Raw genomic sequence first — 13,872 nt, 5'->3', positions numbered from 1 at the left:
ACTCTCTCGTCCATTGAATTTGTCAGGTTTTGGATGGTTTCTGCTTCAATTGTTTTGCATGAGGACAGAATACCCTCCCAGAGCTGTTGCTTAGATGTGAACTGCCTCCCGCCATCATAGACACTCCTTTTAATGATGCTCCAAAGGTTCTGAATGGGGTAGAGGTCAGGGGAGCATGGGGGTCACACCATAAGTTTGTCCCCTTTTATGCCCATATCAGCCAGAGATGCAGATGTTTTATGTGCAGCATGAGATGGTGCATTATCATGCAGAAAAATGATCTTGCTGTGAAATACACGGTTCTTCTTCTTGAACCATGGCAGGAAGTGCTGTTTGAGAAAATCCACATACATTATGGAGTTCATCTTTAGCGCCTTCAGGGATCCTAAAGGGGCCGACAATCTCTCTCCCCATGATTCCAGCCCAAAACATTACTCCACCTCCTCCTTGTTGGCGCTGTAGCCGTGTTTGCGTGGGGTGTCCATCAACCAGCCATCCTCCACTCCATTCATCTGGACCATCGAGCGCTGCACGGCACTCATCCGTGAACAAAACAGTTTTGAAATCAGTCTTCATGTAATGTTTGGCCCACTGGAGCCGTTTCTGCTTGTGTGAAGTGGATAGAGGAGGTCGACAGGATGGCGTATGCACAGCTGCAAACCTCTGAAGGACCCTGCATCTTGTTGTTCGGGGGACGTTGGAGGCACAAGCAGCTTCAAAAACTTGTCTGCTGCTATGACAAGGCTTTTTTGCCGCTGCTCTTTCAACCTGACGTAATTGCCTGTAGGAAAGAGTCCTCAATTTGCCCTTATCAGCACGCACACGTGTGTACTGTGAATCAGCTACATACTTCTTGATTGCCAAGACACTTCATCCTGATCATCGCACAATGTTGATTGTAGTCATGCCTTGACCTAAACACTCCACAATTTGTTGCTTCTCAGCAGCCGACACATCCTTTTTCTTTCCCATTTTGGCAGAAAATGTAGGCTGCTTAATAATGTGAGAGAGCCTTCTTAAGTAGTCTTGCCTTTCATTGGACACACCTGCCAAACTAATTAGCACAGGTGTCTGCAATTGCTTACAGTGATATAAAGAGCCCTGACACACATCACCATCAATGAGTTTAACTGACAAACAAACAAATTCTTCCCTTATCACTCCTAAACACTTTTTGCATAATAATTTGGAACGCGGTGTACATGTGCTTTTCCACAAAACACCAGTGGTTCACGTAGTGAATCTTACAGTTCTAACTTGCCAACCGTGGTCTGTATGGAATTGTTCAATAAAGGGCCCAAAATTAAGATAACATAGATGGGAGAGGTCTCTATGAATAGGATTTCCTAAGTATTTGATACCCTGTGAGGGCCAGGCAAAGGGAAAGTTGGACTGGATGGAATCCTATATGGATTTAGGGAGGGAGACATCGAGGGCCTCAGACTTCGCTGCATTGATTTTAAAATTTTACCATGTAACAAAGTGATCTATTTCAGCCATAACAGCAGGGATGGATATATGTGATTGAGTGATATATACTAGGACATCATCAGCAAATAGAGAGCACTTGTACTCGGTGCCTCCCACCTCAATCCACCTAATATTGGGGTTATGGCGAATTGATGAGAGCAGGTGCTCCGTCACTAGGATGTATAAGAGAGGGGACAGAGGACATCCCTGCCTTGTCCCATTGGTGATTGTGAAAGGTGATGAAAATGTTCTGACGCACCCCCTGGGCCTTGGGACACCCGGAGCCGGACCCGTTTTGGTGGATGCTGGTGGTTGTAGTCTTCGTGGCGGCGATCCGGTTCCGTGGCTCAGGGCGGTCAAACCAGTGGCGGAACTATTTATGTGGTTTTGATGTTTAAATGTCCGACTACGCCACCCGTGGATTGCGGTCAGAGTGAACCGCCGCTACAGGGCAGACCGCTAAGGCTGGTGTTGTGGGTGCAGCAGAGCGTAGCATAACTCCCCACGGGAGGAGTATAGCCTCAGGGCAGTGTATGCGGAGGATGGGGGTGATGGTGCAGGGCAGCAGCAGTAACGACACGGAGTCAGTGATGCAGTTCAGGGCCTTTACTCACAGTTCTTATTATCCAGACCACGTCTGCAGGTAACGGCTGCCCACGTCGTACTGTGCTCACCAGGTGAGGGGCTCAGACAACTCCCAGATAACTTTGGAGCGCTTCACAGGACCCCCTTTGTGTGTCCTTTGTCTGGCCTTTCTTACCAACACTTCTGTCCGGCTGCCTCGGGCCTCCTCTTGGTAAACTTGGCGCCAGTTTCCCTGACCCTATGTGGTGCCTTCCTAGCGGGTGGAGCAAGGGGCTGCGCCACATAAAATGTCAGAGCCTCCGGTTTCTAGCTGAGGGTCGTTTCCTGCCTCCACTAGTTCGGGGACCGGTCTCCCCCTTTGGCCTGACCCCTCCACGCAGGTGGATTCGGGCGTGCGGTGGCGACTCGCCCGTCCGCACCCCTGGGATCCCTTCATTCCTCGTTCCTGGAGCCTTCTCCGCTCCTCTTCCTTCCTTCTCCCTCTTGCAGGCCTGGGCCTCTGTTACTAGGCCCGCCTCCGGAGCAGAGCTCATGCAGAGCCACTGCTCCCTGCCACTTCTGCTCAGACTTCTCTGCACTGAACTAAGATGGTGCCCACCTTTTATACTCCCTTCTCAATGCACCCAGGAACTGCTTCCTCCCTGCTCCTGCACTGCAGGGTTCCCCTTCCTCAGTGTTCCCTCCCCCCACTCCAGCCAGGGACAGGGACTGTCGTGCCCATCTCAGGGGCATATTGGTCGCCCTGCCCCACGGCAATGTGGTGTAATGCATGCAGGTGTCGGGTCCTGATCCACACTCCATCCTTATCTGAGAGTGAGATATCACACCTCTGGGTGAGGTGCAATACGTCTGTAGCAACCGAGCCCTCGGTGCTACAGTTCCATTTATCTTCAGCCTAGGTGACGTATTGTGATACAGGGCCGTGATTTTGGCTATAAAAGGGTCCCCTAGACCCCTACCCCAAGCTTTTTAAGAGAATCATATATGGCGTGCCAGGAGACTCTATGGAATGCTTTCTCAGCATCCAACGAGAGTATCTACTTACAAATTTTTAACTGCATCTAGCCCAGGAAATACTTTGTGCCTAGTAGCAGTGTCTGCTAGTCAGCGGATTATCCCGGCTGTTAAGCAAGCTACACCACCTGTAGTTTGGACACTTAATTTTTTCAAAGGAAATGCTTCGGGACCACGGGATACTTAGTGAAGAGCATCAGGAGGCACCCCAAGGCATAGGGGCTGGGACTGGCACTAGGATGCCTTGCGGTGGACAGCCGAGCTCGATCCTTATAAAAGCTTTTTAACTGCAGCAGCTTTAGTGGACGCTACTGGAGCTGGAATTACGCGGCTGCTGGCATGAGACTTGCCCTCCAATAGATCCTTGTAAATGGATTTAAAGTGTATTCATTCAAATTAGAGGGACAATTTAAATTAAAAAGCTTAGAGCTGCCTCCACCACAGGGGGGCTCTCTTGACCCACCAGCGGACAGGCACCAGTATTGGGAGAGGGGGGCTGGCCGTCAGGGTTCACCGCGGCTCTGGCACAAACCCGGCGACACGGAGGTGGCACGGGCAGGAGCGGACTGGCCGTCTCGGCTTCTCACTTTTTGGATTTTAGAAGGGCATGACATGCCTATATCTGTGTCTCCCCCTCCTTTTACTCCTCCACCTCTTTTCTTTTCGCATGACTATATGTACTTGTCACTTTTCCATGTGTTAGTTGTGTCTTCTGAGCAGTTTGTCAGCTTTTGGACACCTTTGAAGGTGTTTTCTATGTGTTTCTATGTGTTTTTGTTTGCCTGCCATTGGTTTTAACGGTGTTCGAAGGTGTTCGACGAACAGTTCGACGAACAGTTCTGCGAACACACGGGTGTTCGACGAACCGAACCGAACTCGAACACTACGGGGGTGGCTCAACACTACTTTTTATATCCGCTGTGTAAAAGGTGTGTTCTGTATTCAATTTGATAACAAGAAGGATTATAATGCAATTAAAGATGACTTGCCACTAGGTCAGGGGTAGGCAAATAATTTTCATGACTGTTGTGGAGTGCCGAACTAATAGGCTAAAGTTAATTTTGCTCAATATAAATATTAACATCTTAATTATAATTATTTTAGATTAATATTAATTGCATGACTTAATATTGAGCAGAATTTAGTATGCCAAAATCCCCCATAAAACATGTGAGCCGCACCTCCTCTTCCCTCCCTTCGACTTAGGAGATAGCAGATTTTTTTATAAGATTCTGTATCCACTGAAGACACATTTTAGCTGGGAAATGACAATTTTAAAAATGAAAGATCAGTCCTGGCAGAGAAAGAAGCAGATTTCACTAAGATAAATTACAAAGTTTCTTATTTATGTGTAAGATTTATTTCTTAAATAAAGATTAAAATTAGGTTTACTAAAAATGTCATTCAAAATTATGTTGATTTATAGTGGGTGTAGATTTAATTTTCTGGTTTAAAGATAGAACAAATTGCAGCCCCCCTCTTTGATGTATGCACAGGAAAAGGAAATGAAAAGTCAGTCAGCCTCTTAATACACTGCTCTAGTCACATGCCAATAATAAGAATGCTATCCTGTGTGAAGTACAGGCCGGAAGCCAGGAAACCACAGGAAGATCAGGGAACCCAGCCGAATTCAACTATATCGGTGGAGAACATTTCTTTCCCAAGAAGACTCCTTTTAAGAAATGTGGTTCATTTTAATCAAATATATTTCAATTTAAAATTCGCAATCAAAACAACATTCTTAACGCATTCCTCCTTTTAGCCTATACTGTACCTTTGTGCATCTCCTATTTTACACAGAGGGACACGAAGATTAATATCTGGCCAATCTGAGTATCCATGAGTAGAACCCTGCCAATGTACAAATGCGTACTTGTAACTCAGCAGCAACTTATCACCTATCCATCTATCCAGATAACTTGCTGATATGTGACAGGTGATAACTTTCTGATCATTGTGGGCCATATCGCTAGGTACCGCACCAGTCTAGAAATCATGGCTCAGCTCTGACCTATCTTTTACAATAATTTTTATTAAATTTAGATTTAACAAAGGGAAGGGAATGATAAAGAGGGGAGGAAAAGGTAGGGGGAGGGAGGGTCTTCAAACAGAGGCTGGACAGACATCTGTCTGAGATGATTTAGTGAATGATGCTTTGAGCAGGGGGTTGGACTAGATGACCCAGGAGGTCCCCTCTAACGCTACCATTCTATGATTATATGATTCTATAGCTGAGAAATGTATTTACTTTTCCAGGGGACAAGGAAAAAGGAGGGGGAAGAGTAGGGAAAAGGGAGAATTTAATTTTTTACAAAGTCAATTGTAACAAGAGCAGTATTGCAGTGAACAAATTAGAGCTAAAAAAATGTTTGAGAATTATCATTAGGCTTATACTATATATAATCAATAATTAAATATCAATAAATTCCCAATACCCACAGTTTCAAGCGAACCCTAAAAACACATTTCTTTAGACTGGCTTATCGCCTAAACACACTCTGTCCATCCCAGTTTTCCCCCATAATAAAATCTTCTTCAACTTCACGTTCACACCAACCATGCACTTAATAGCCTCTGTCAGGACAGTACTCATACTGGCAGGACACCAGTCCATGTATTATTATTTATCCTATTCAGTATATCAAGGCTGCATTATACAATATATGTACACTTTACCTTTTGTGTCTACCCCATTTCCTCATAGACTGTAAGCTTTCGAGCAGGGCCCTCACTCCTTTCGATATCTGATATGCTTATTCTGTATTGTCTGTATATGTCCCCCCTAAAATTTGTAAAGTGGTGCGGAATATGTTGGCGCTATAAAAATAAAAACTATTATTATTATTATTATTATTATTAAATTGCCCACGAGAGTACAAATTGAAAAAAGAGAATTATTCAAATAAGATTGTCAAAGAGAAGAGAATCACATGAATTTTGAGGTCCAGCAATGCCATTTTTTGTGATATTTAGGAAGATAGTTATTGATTAGGGCATATCTAGATTCTAATGAACTATGGAGAGAGATTTTTTCAATGATGTCACAAAGTTTAGAAGGTTGAGAATCCTTCCAATGGGCGGCAATAGAATTCTTGGTTACGAGAAAGATGTGTATCAGAAGATGTCTTTGAAAAGGTTCGAAATTTTCTAAATCTAGAGAGAGGAGGGCCATTTGAGGAGTAATTGGGAAATTAATATTGAATAAATTTGTTATCAGAGAAAAAACCTGGCTCCAAAGCGACTTAATTTTGGGGCAGCTCCAAAAAATGTGAAAAAGTGTGTCTGGTTAGCCGCAGTTTCTCCAACAAAGAGAGGAACCATCATTAGAAAATCAGTGAGTCTAACAGGGGTGAGGTACTATCTGGATAAAATTTTGACGAAAGACTTATGAAGGAGCATAGAGATATTTGAAGAATAGGAGTAATCTATTGCATTCTCTCATTGCTCAGGGGTGAATATTTTGTTTAGATCTGTTTCGCACTTGTGCATGTTGGAAAGCTTAAAAAAAGAAGGGTCGTCATTAAAAGAATTGAAAATATATTTAGTGCTCCAGAAGACCTTGTGATCCCCATCATTAATTAGGTTACATGTAACCTCAGATAGAGGAGCTTTGTTAGATAAGATAGTGTTTATATTATCCTTCCGAGATGTATAATATAAAAAATCAGTCAGAGAGAGATTATGTTTCTTTTTTAAATCTTTGAAGGGAGTAAAACTGGAGTCATTATAAATATCTTCTATTTTTGTAGGCCAGCTGAATTCCACAAAGGGAGTGAATTTTGATCAAGAATTAAATTGACAGACAGGAAGGAGAGGTTTTTGATTTGGTCTGATTTTTTTTTTTTTTTTCTAGATTTGGCCAATGTTTTCCAAGCGAAGATGGTAGCTTGTAGAGTGGGGTGGGTTGGTTCGTGAGACTTTGGATTAAGGAAATGTTTAAATAGAAGGTTTCTCAAGGGTTGGTAATTGTTATGAGCTAATTCTAGGTCTGGCCAAGCAGGAGTGAATTTAAGGTTAAACCACCCATTACTTTGTTTAACTAAATTAGCGAGGTAGTATGCGTAAAGGTTTGGTAGACTCAATCCACCATGAAGTTTGTTTTTATACAGAACCTTAGAAGCTACTCAAATTTTTTTATGATTGCAAATCAAGTCGTTTAGTAATTTCTGCAGCTTGGAGAGAAAGAACATAGGAATGATAATGGGGAGAGTCCAAAAGATATAGAAGATTTCAGGGAGTATATAGGTTTTGATTACCTACCCAAGATAATTCGGAGCTGTTAAAAGAAATTAGGTGATTAGAAATAGTTTTAGAAATATTATCTGCAGTGCCCTATCTGAATGGAACAAGCATAGCCTGTGGGACTGCTAGAGATAGCCGAGTATAGAACTATTAGTAATCAGAAATGTATCACCAAACCTATGGATATGTGATAACTAATTTGCTATCTTGGTACAACTCCTTTAATGGTTGAGCTAACCGCACTACTTATATTACACCCCCTTAAAATGGCACATATATGGTAATGTACTGGTTTATATAGGATGATTCAGTAACACGTCACTTGATTTATTACAACACAGATAAGTTGTTAGTCTGCTTAAAGGTGAATGAAAATGTTCTGCATTCACAAAATGGCACAAACAGTTCTCTGCAAATCTTGAACCTTGCAACAGATCTAATATTTAAAGTAAAAAAAGTTTCATCTTTTTTTTATGAATATTCAATATAAATAAATGTGGATTTTAACCACTTCCAGATGCCTATGGAGAAGGTTTCATACAGGGTATACCTATAACAGCAGCGACCAGTGCTAGCTCTGATCATTGCTGTTTAACCACTTAAATGTTGCTGCCAGAGATTGAGTGAGGTGATCACTCTGGCACCCATAACTCCCTGCAACATGATCGCAGGGAGTTAAAGTTGGATCAAAAATGGCCAACTTCAAAATGGCCGCCATGGTCACCACCCATCTGGAAAAGTTTTCCCCCTCCCATATACTAATGTGCCACAAACAGGTAGTTGATATCACCAACCATTCCCATTTAATTTAGGTGTATCCATATAAATGGCCCACCCTGTATATATATATATATACATTTGCCTAAAATACAAAAAAAAGTGTCATCTTTTAGAGATCATTTCATCTTTAATTTGATTAACTGTTCACAATGACAGTAATTTTGACAAGGGGAGCCCAAAATTTTACATGACACTGCATATTATGATAATACTATAGAACATTATTTGAGATTTTTTTCATTATAATATACAATGCCAGCCACAAGATTGATAAATAAAAATTAAAAATGTTTTTTTTTTCAGAAAACACTGTTGGTAAAAAAAATCTGGGCGCTCAATAGCACCGAATATGGACTTATATACTGCTTTACTGAGGGGTAAGTAATTTTTCTCATTATGTTTGCACATGTGATTCGCCAACCGCTACACCGATGCCTCTTCCCTGTGCCAGTCATTGCATTGGTTACCCATCCAATATAGAGTTCAATTTAAACTTATCACGCTTACCCACAAAGCGCTCCATGCTTCAGTACCCCCCTACATCTCCTCCCTTGTCTCAGTCTACCACCCTACACATGCCCTCCGTTCTGCCAGTGACTTAAAGCTTAAATCCTCCATAATCTGAACTTCCCAGTCCCATCTCCAAGATTTCTCGCGTGCTGCGCCAATTCTTTGGAATGCATTACCTAGGACAGTTCGATTAATCCCCAATACCCACAGTTTCAAGCGGACCCTAAAAACCCATTTCTTTAGACTGGCATATCGCCTCCACACACTATCTGTCCATCCCAGTTGTCCGTCCCAGTTTTCCCTCATATTAAAATCTTCTTCAATTTCAGGTTCATACCAACCATGCATATAATAGCCTCGGTCAGGACTGCACACATACTGGCAGGCGACCAGTCCATGTATTATTTATCCTATATAGTATATCAAGGCTGCATTATACAAAATATGTACATTCTACCGTTTGTGTCTCCCCCATTTCCTCATAGACTGTAAGCTTGCGAGCAGGGCCCTCACTCCTTTCGATATGAGTTATGTTTATTCTGTATTGTTTGTATAAGTCCCCCCTAAAATTTGTAAAGTGCTGCGGAATATGTTGGCGCTATAAAAATAAAAATTATTATTATTATTATTATTATTATGTGATTAATTATGAACTACTTATGCACTTTGCACTTACAACACAGTGTACTGTTTGTGGATTGAATCCTTTTGCATATTATTGAAAGGTGCACATGTAGAATTTTACTTAATTATATATTCAAATGATGGGATTGTTTTACTAATTTTTTGTATGAATAATGTTAATAGTTTCTTAATTATGTGATTGATTGATTGATTGATTGATATCCATTTATGTACTTACATGATACACCCACCTGTTGCTTGCCACATGGCCATACAAAAGTCCACCATTTTGCACAATCTATTGAATTGCTGCCTACTGTTTTCTTATTATATTACCCTGGACGAAAAGGTGCTCAAGAAATACCCACTATGTGATATACAATTATATACAGCAGGTGATATGAAATTCTAAAGGTGATATTGACATGAAATTCTCACCAGATGTCAGTAACAACACATGCAATCCACACAGGAAAAGGAATGAAGCCACAGATGTCTATAAATTAAGTTATGTGTAAAAAGGTGAAATGACACAAGGAAAAAATATTGAACACATGAAGAAAGAGAGGAGCAAAAAGCAATAGAGAGTCATGACACCATCTGAAATCTATCAGTAATTAGAGAGCAATCATGCCACTTAGTGAAAAATAATATCAGCTGGTTCAACTGATAGCTTATAAAAAAAAGTGTCTCATTACTAAGGTGCCACACAAGAAACATCTTGTGACGGCGTTGGGTATGGACCCACTGCGCCACTAGCCGGGCTTACCCTGGAGGGGCGTAATTAAGTGGCTACCTGGTCTTCACTAGAGCCTCTGATGTTGAGGATAGGCTTGGGCCATTAGGGTAGTAGCAAGGTGCCACTCCAGGGCAGTGTGAGAGGCACAGGTTGAAAATATGAAGCCAGGGTTAGGAACATTAGCAACAGAGAGATCAGACATAACGAGTAAACAAGCCGAGTCAGTAATAGGAGAGTCAAAACAAGAATGCACCTAGTCAGGCAACTAGAGACAAAATGCAGCTAAAACCTAAGCTCAGGCAAAATGTGGAGACAGAAGCTTCCTAATATATCCACTGCTGGCAGGGGAAAGGCCAGGGAAGCAAAGATCTGAAGGACACAGTGGTTTTAAATTCCTGCAGAGTCTGGCCATGCTGGGTGAAGACTTTCTTGCAACAGGCGGATTTAGCAGTGTTGAGGCAGTTCGGCGCGATGGTTTGACACTAGGAGGAGCAGAGCAGTGCAAGCAATGAGTAGGACAGCGGTTATAAACTGTGCAAGTCACAGGCATGACACATCTCATGATGGGTAAAACCATTAAGCTGTCTTAAGACTTTCACAACCTTATTGTTGCAAAGCATACTGATGGCATTGGTTACAGAAGTATTTCTAAACTTCTGAAGGTTCCAGTGAGCACTGTTGGGGCCATAGTCTGGAAGTGGAAAGAACATAATTTCAACATAAACCATAGTGGGGGGCTATTTTTCAGCATACACCACTGGCAAACTTTATGTTATTCAAGGAAGGATGAATGGACAAATGTACTTAAACATTCTTGATAACAATCTGCTGTCATCTGCCAGGACGATGAAGATGAAACGGGATCTGCCAGGATGAAGAAGATGACTTTTCAGCAAGACAAAGATCCCAAACATACAGCCTAGGAAACTATCAATTGGGTTCAAAGAAAGTAAAAAAAAGCTGCTAGAATGGCCAAGCCGATCACCTGACTTGAATCCAATAGTAAATTTCTGGCAGGAACTAAAGCTCAGAATGAGCCCACAGAAGCTTCAGGAATGAAGAGTGTTTGTGTGGAAGAATGTGCCAAATTCACATCTGGGCAATGCATTAGACTAGTTTCTCCATACAGGTGGCATCTTGAAGCTGTAGTCACCAGCAAAGGCTTTTGTACGAAGTATTAAATATATTTCTGTAAGCATGTTCAATAATTTTTCCCTGTGTCATTTCACATAGTTACACATAACTTAATTTATGGACATCTATTGTTTGATCTATTTGGCTGTGTGGATTGTATGGGCTGTTATCGACATCTGTTGAGGATTTAATGTGAATAGCTCCTTTAGAAATACACACGTGGGCAAAATTGTTGGTACCCCTCGTTTAATGAAAGAAAAACCCACAATGGTCACAGAAATAACTTGAATCTGACAAAAGTAATAATAAATTAAAAATCTATGAAAATGAACAAATGAAAGTCAGACATTGCTTTTCAACCCTGCTTCTACAGAATTTAAAAAAAAATTAAACTCATGAAATAGGCCTGGACAGAAATGATGGTACCCCTGAATATAATGTGACAAAAGGGACATGTTAAATCGAGTTGTGTCGACTAATTAGCATGCAGGTGTCTACAATCTTGTAATCAGTCAGTGGGCCTGTATATAGGCTACAGATACTCACTGTGCTGGTGTTTGGTGACATGGTGTGTACCACGCTCAACAGAGGAAGCAAAGGAAAGAGTTGTCTCTGGAGATTAGAAAGAAAATTATAGACAAGCATGTTAAAGGTAAAGGTTATAAGACCATCTCCAAGCAGCTTGATGTTCCTGTGACTACAGTTGCACATATTATTCAGAAATTTAAGAACCATGGGACTGTAGGCAACCTCCCTGGACGTGGCCGCAGGAGGAAAATTGATGACAAATCAAAGAGACGGATAATACGAATAGTAACAAAAGAGCCCAGGAAAACTTCTAAAGAGATTAAAGGTGAACTTCAAACTCAAAGAACATCAGTGTCAGATCACACCATCCATCATTGCTTGAACCAAAGTAGACTTCATGGGAGACGACCAAGGAGTACACCATTGTTGAAAAAAATCATAAAAAAGCCAGACTGGAATTTGCCAAGCTACATGTTGATAAGCCACAAAGCCTCTGGGAGAATGTCCTATGGACAGATGAGACAAAAATGGAAGTTTTTGGCAAGGCACATCAGCTCTATGTTTACAGACGGAAAAATGAAGCATATCAAGAAAAGAACACTGTCCCTACTGTGAAACATGGTGGAGGCTCTGTTTTGTTCTGGGGCTGCTTTACTGCATCTGGCACAGGGTGTCTTGAATCTGTGCAGGGTACAATGAAATCTCAAGACTATCAAGGGATTCTAGAGAGAAATGTGCTGCCCAGTGTCGGAAAGCTTGGTCTCAGTCGCAGGTCATGGGTCTTACAACAGGATAATGACCCAAAACACACAGCTAAAAATACCCAAGAATGGCTAAGAGGAAAACATTGGACTATTCTGAAGTGGCCTTCTATGAGCCTTGACCTAAATCCTATTGAGCATCTTTAGAAAGAGCTGAAACATGCCGTCTGGAAATGCAATCTTCAAACAGGAAACAACTGGAGCAGTTTGCTCATGAGGAGTGGGCCAAAATACTAGTCGAGAGGTGTAGAAGTCTCATTGACAGTTACAGGAATCGTTTGATTGCAGTGATTGCCTGAAAAGGTTGTTCAACAAAATATTAAGCTAAGAGTACCATCATTTCTGTCCAGGCCTATTTCATGAGTTTATTTTTTTTTAATTCTGTGGAAGCTGGGTTGAAAAGCAATGACTGACTTTCATTTGTTCATTTTCATAGATTTTTAATTTAATATTACTTTTGTCAGATTCAAGTTATTTCTCTGACCATTGTGGGTTTTTCTTTCATTAAACGAGGGGTACTAACAATTTTGACCACGTGTGTATATTTACTTAGGAAATGAGTGACGTGTTCAATACTTATTCCACTCGCTATATACAGTACATTTCACAGAAATGTACCCCAGACCATGGAATACTATATGGGTAAGTAATTTAACCCAGCAAAATATGTAACGTTTTTTTGGAGTGTTATACAGTATATCGCAGAAACGTACCCCAGACCACGGAATACTGTATGAGTGAGTAATTTAGTAAACAGGCAATCCCTGTATGTGTCACAGCATGTCTAACAACCGCGACACATGCAGCCGCGGCAGCTGACACCAAGATGCCGAGCACGACGAAACTACTCGGCAAGTACCCGAGTGTGCTCATACAAAGGGTTAAATGAGCCTGCTCGCCCAAAACTAAGTGTTATATATAACAGAAATGTACCTCTGACAACGGAATACTGTATGGGTGGGTAATTTAGCCTAGAATAATTTTGAACACTTTTTTGGAGTGTTATATATCCCAGAAATGTACTTCAGACCACAGAATACTGTATGGGTGAGTAATTTAACAAGGCAACATTTTTTTAATGCTTTTTTGGAGTGTTAAATATCACACAAATGTTCCCCAGACCACGGAATACTGTATGGGTGAGTAATTTAACCTAACAAAATTTTTAATGCTTATTCAGAGTGTTATATATCACTGATATGTACCCCAGAGCACGGAATACTCTATGGGTGATTAATTTAATCCATAAAAAATTTTCAACGCTTTTTTGTAGTGTTATATGGCACAGAATTGTAACCCGGACCATGGAATACTCTATGGGAGAGTAATTTAACCCCCCAAAACAGTTCAACACTTTTTTAGAGTGCTGTATAACACCAAAATGTTCCACAAAGCACATAATACATGATGAATCACAATATATTCCATTTTTTCACACACACAAAAAAAACTGCCGCATCTATACATTTTGCAAAGCCCAATCCC

The 13,872-nt window shown here is 41.3% G+C and overlaps 1 protein-coding gene and 1 long non-coding RNA gene across 3 annotated transcripts in view; one reads left to right on the top strand and one right to left on the bottom strand.

The window, feature by feature from the left end:
- The window catches only part of LOC141258971 (uncharacterized), an 87,520-nt gene extending 79,051 nt beyond the window's left edge, over positions 1-8,469 (top strand). The window contains exon 3 of one of the 2 annotated variants that reach the window (XR_012318353.1): positions 8,395-8,469. This is a non-coding gene — a long non-coding RNA (uncharacterized lncRNA). The remainder of the gene's footprint in view (positions 1-8,394) is intronic. The other variant, XR_012318354.1, reaches the window with a different exon arrangement.
- Positions 1-13,872, bottom strand: part of LOC141258972 (alpha-1,4-N-acetylglucosaminyltransferase-like) — a 233,215-nt gene that overhangs the window by 183,794 nt on the left and 35,549 nt on the right. The gene's annotated exons all lie outside the window — the stretch shown is intronic.

This window comes from Phyllobates terribilis, unplaced genomic scaffold (assembly GCF_046119375.1).
Source record: "Phyllobates terribilis strain yellow unplaced genomic scaffold, ASM4611937v1 Scaffold_3__8_contigs__length_932513732, whole genome shotgun sequence".
NCBI classification, from domain to species: Eukaryota; Metazoa; Chordata; class Amphibia; order Anura; family Dendrobatidae; genus Phyllobates; species Phyllobates terribilis.
Note: the sequence above shows the minus strand (reverse complement) of the source record. Positions and strands in the feature narration are given on the sequence as shown.